At 44.2% G+C, this 5,152-nt stretch overlaps 1 pseudogene; it reads right to left on the bottom strand.

The window, feature by feature from the left end:
* Nucleotides 1–2,189: 2,189 nt before the first annotated feature.
* LOC126061462 (COP9 signalosome complex subunit 7a-like) lies at nucleotides 2,190–3,010 on the bottom strand (annotated as a pseudogene).
* Nucleotides 3,011–5,152: the final 2,142 nt, after the last annotated feature.

Below are 5,152 nucleotides of genomic sequence, written 5' to 3'. Positions count from 1 at the left end.
CTCCAGGGACTGATCCCTCCTGACAACATGTCCAAAGTGTGTAAGACACAGTCTCACCACCCTTGCTTCTAAGGAACATTCTGGTTGTACTTCTTCCAAGACAGATTTGTTCATTCTTTTGGCAGTCCATGATATACTCACTATTCTTCACCAACACCACAATTTAAAGGCGTCAATTCTTCTTCAGTCTTTCTTATTCATTGTCCAGCTTTCACATGCATATGATGTGATTGAAAATACCATGGCTTGGGTCAGGTGCATCTTAGTCTTCAAAGTGACATCTTTACTTTTCAACACTTTAAAGAGGTCCTTTGCAGCAGATTTACCCAATGCAATGTGTCATTTGATTCCTTGGCTGCTGGTTGGATTGTCAATCCAAGTTAAATGAAATCCTTGACAACTTCAATCTTATCTCTGTTTGTCAGGATGTTGCTTATTGGTCCAGTTGTGAGGATTTTTGTTTTCTTTATGTTGAGGTGCGGTCCATACTGAAGGCTGTGGTCTTTGATCTTCATTAGTAAGTGCTTTAAGTCCTCTTCACTTTCAGCAAGCAAGGTTGTGTCATCTGCAGGTTGTTAATGAGTATTCCTCCAATCCTGATGCCCCGTTCTTCTTCATGTAGTCCAGCTTCTCGTATTATTTGTTCAGCATACAGATTAAATAGGTATGGTGAAAGAACACAACCCTGATGCACACCTTTCCTGACTTTAAACCAATCAGTATCCCCTCGTTCTGTCCAAACAACTGCCTGTTGATCTATGTACAGGTTCCTTATGAGCACAATTAAGTCTTCTGGAATTCCCATTCTTTGCAGTGTTATCCATAGTTTGTTATGATCCACACAGTCGAATGCCTTTGCATAGTCAATAAAACACAGGTAAACATCCTTCTGATATTCTCTGCTTTCAGCCAGGATCCACCTGACATCAGCAATGATATCCCTGATTCCACATCCTCTTCTGAAACCGGCCTGCATTTCTGGCAATTCCCTGTCAATATACTGCTGCAGCTGTTTTTGAATGTTCTTCAGCAAAATTTTGCTTGTGTGTGATATTAATGACATTGTTCTATAATTTGCACATTCAGTTGGATCACCTTTCTTGGGATATAGGCATAAATATGGATCTCTTCCAGTCAGTTGGCCGGGAAGCTGTCTTCCATATTTCCTGGCATAGGCGAGCAAGCACCTCTAGTGCTGCATCCATTTGTTGAAACATCTCAGTTGATATTCCATCAATTCCTGGAGCCTTGTTTTTCACCAATGCCTTCAGAGCAGCTTGGACTTCTTCCTTCAGCACCATCAGTTCCTGATCATATGCTACCTCTTGAAATATTTGGACATTGACTAATTCTTTTTTTTTTTTTAATAGATTTTTCATGGATTTATTTCTGTGTCATGTTGTATATAGATATATGTATATATACTTTTTTTAATACAATCTATATTCCCTTTTTTCCCCTTACCTTCCCTACCAAACTCACAAAAAGAAATATAAATCCTCCCAGGACTGCTATCAGGCTTTCTAAGACAGCCAGGGCCAAGAAAGAGCCATCTCTCAACATCTGAAGAAACAGCTACCCTTCTTGGGCCCCGGAACATTGAAGCACCAGCACTCCCAGGACCCAAGGGGAGGAGAGAGGAAAGCAAACAAATGCAGAGTGACAGGATTCTAGGATGAAAGTGTCCAGTGACTGTTTGGATGGCAGACTGGCTCCGCGAACGCTCATAGTGGGAAAAAAGTTGGGGGCCCTATGACTCTTCAGATGCTGCGCAATAGACCAGTGTAGGGGGTGGGAATTGGGGATCAGGCATGCAAGGTTAGGGGTAGTATGTGAAGAACACCTGTGGGTTATGCTGGGCACCTACACAATGACAGATGTAACAGACAGGGACAGATGCTGAGCTCTTAAAGAGGGGAGAGGGAATGGCAGGGAGGCGGTAGGGAACATGGGAACGCATTAGAAAGTCACACAAAGCAAAAAGTACTAACTAAAACATGACCTATACTCGCCTCCTTCCTAGAGAGGTGTGATCTACGCTTGTGAGTGAGGGAGAGAAGAAGGGAGGTGAAGTCTCATGAATTTAGGATTATTAGCTGGCCAGGGGCACAGTAAGGCTCTCTGAGTTCTCCTAAGGGGCAGGTGGGCAGCTGGGAACCCACATCCCCAGAGAAGAAACAACAGTCCCTTCAGTTCAACTTGGACCAAACCTTGGAGCTCCCTCAGAGCCCCTTGCCCTTTGAGGTTTTCTTGCTGGGCTGGCGCTGGTTGATGCCAGGAGCTGGTTCCTTCAGCTCAGTCAGGTGTTGCTCAGGGTCCTGAGATGTGGCTGTAGCTGTGGCTGCCATTGTAACTTTAACGGTTTTCTTAAGGTTGGCAACCTCACTCTCGATCTGCTGCTTTAGGCCCAGCTGCTCCTCCTTGTGCTGGTTGGCCTGGCTTACTTTCTCCTTGATGCCTGACAGCACAACCTCACAGCCCACACACCACTCCTAAAGGGTTCGGACAATGGCACTTAGGTCTTGGCGATGGATGTCCTGCCCAATGCTGTAGTCAACCTCCAGCCGCTGATTGCGCTGGTCCAAGGAGCCAGGAAGCACGTAGGCATACACAGCCTCAATCACCAGGTCTTCTAACTGCCGCACGTCACGCAGGGCAACGGCTTCCAGCAACACTGCATATGGGTGCACTTGACTTTGGCGGCCAGCGTGACAACTGGTAGGTGTCGAAGTTTATTCTTCCGGGCCTCTTTGAGTGGGGGAAGATTTTGGGCTTCTGCTAGATAGTCAGCATATGTCCCATGAGCAAACACCGTAAGCAGCCGAAATGTGGAAGCAAAGTCACTCTCGGCCAGCTTTCTAACATTTGGTATATCCAGCAGATCCCCAAAGACGTAGACACCAGGGGCCTCCAGCACCTGGTGGATGAGTGTGGCCAGTGCTGCCCCCTTGGCCAACTTGGCCAGAAGCAGAAACTGCTCCTGGTTCTGCCCTGTCACCTCCCCACTCATGGCTGCACTGAGTTGGGGGCAGCTGGGCTTAGGATGTCTGGAGCTTCTCCCCTGACACCTGGGACTAACCCCAAGCCTCACTACATGCACCCCATTAAGCCCCAAGGCTCAAGATGCAGTGAGGGAAGGAGTGTCACATGGTGTCCACTCCGACAATGAAGATCCCTTAGTCCTCCCCTCGTGCCCCACATGTTGACTAATTCTTTTTGGTATAATGACTCTGTGTATTCCTTCCATCTTCTTTTGATGCTTCCTGTGTTATTTAATATTTTCACAATAGGCTTGTATTTTTTCTTCAGATCTTTCAGCTTGAGAAACACTGAGCATGTTCTTCTCCTTTGCTTTTCTATATCCAGCTCTTTGCACATGTCATTATAATACTTTGTCTTCTCAAGCCACCCTTTGAAATCAACTGTTCAGTTCCTTTACTTCATCATTTCTTCCTTTTGCTTTAGCTGCTTGACGTCTGTGAGCAAGTTTCAGAGTCCCTTCTGACATCCATCTTGGTCTTTCTTTCCTGTCTTTTCAATGACCTCTTGCTTTCTTCATGTATGATGTCCTTGATTTCATTCTACAACTCATCTGGTCTTTGGTCACTGGAGTTCAATGCATCGAATCTATTCTTGAGATGGTCTCTAAATTCAGGTGTGGTATGCTCAAGGTCATATTTTGGCTCTCGTGGACGTGCTCTGATTTTCTTCAGTTTCAGCTTGAACTTGTATGTGAGCAATTGATGGTCTGTTCCACAGTTGGCCCCTGGCCTTGTTCTGACTGATGTTAGTGAGCTTTTCCATTGTCTCTTTCCACAGATGTAGTCAATTTGATTCCTGTGTGTTCCATCTGGTGAGGTCCACGTGTATAGTCACTGGCTATGTTGGTAAAAGAAGGTATTTGCAATGAAGAAGTTGTTGGTCTTGCAAAATTCTATCATTTGATCTCCAGCATTGTTTCTATCACCAAGGTCATATTTTGCAACTACCGATCCTTCTTCGTTTCCAGCTTTTGCATTCCAATCACCAGTAATTATCAATGCATCCTGATTGCATGTTCGATCACTTTCAGACTGTAGCAGCTGATAAAAATCTTCTATTTCTTCATCTTTGGCCCTAGTGGTTGGTGCGTAAATTTGAATAATAGTCATATTAACTTGTCATCCTTGTAGGCGTATGGATAGTATCCTATCACTGACAGTATCATACTTCATGGTAGATCTTTAAATGTTCTTTTTGATGATGAGTGCAACACCATTCCTCTTCAAGTTGTCATTCCCAGCATAGTAGACTATATGATTGTCTGATTCAAAATGGCCAATACCAGTCCATTTCAGCTCACTAATGCTGAGGATATCGATGTTTTTGCATTCCATTTCATTTTTGACGATTTCCGATTTTCTTAGATTCATACTTTGTACATTCCAGGTTCTGATTATTAATGGATGTTTGCAGCCGTTTTTTTCTTATTTTGAGTCATGCCACATCAGCAAATGAAGGTCCCGAAAGCTTTACTCCATCCATGTCATTAAGGTCGACTCTACTTTGAGGAGGCAGCTCTTCCCCAGTCATCTTTTGAGTGCCTTCCAACCTGGGGAGCTCATCTTCCAGCGCTATATCAGACAATGTTCCGCTGCTATTCATAAGGTTTTCAGTGGCTAATGCTTTTCAGAAGTAGACTGCTGGGCCCTTCTTCCTAGTCTGTCTTAGTCTGGAAGCTCAGCTGAAACCTGATCTCCATGGGTGACCCTGCTGGTGGTATCTGAACACAGGTGGCATAGCTTCCAGCATCACAGCAACATGCAAGCCCCCACAGTATGACAAACTGACAGACACATGGGGGTTATTACCCATACAGATGTTGAAATCAAGGTTCAGGAGCTGTTCTGCCCGAAGAGGGGAAACAACCAATAATGTTCATCAGCCATTGTCTGTTGGCTTGAACTACTCACACATTAGTTTTTTTTTTTTTTTTTAGGAGATAATGTTTTATTTTTCTCCAACTGTTTTATCCTTGGAAACCAAACCAAATTTTCCCTTATCATCTCCTTACCCTGCAGCAGATCAATTTGTTCTTGCTTTTGTGTAATTCATTTTCAGATGTTTGTTCATCTGACCTTCCTCACACATTAGTATTTTGTGACCTTAGAAT

This window comes from Elephas maximus, chromosome 18, assembly GCF_024166365.1.
Source record: "Elephas maximus indicus isolate mEleMax1 chromosome 18, mEleMax1 primary haplotype, whole genome shotgun sequence".
In the NCBI taxonomy this organism is placed as follows: domain Eukaryota; kingdom Metazoa; phylum Chordata; class Mammalia; order Proboscidea; family Elephantidae; genus Elephas; species Elephas maximus.
Note: the sequence above shows the minus strand (reverse complement) of the source record. Positions and strands in the feature narration are given on the sequence as shown.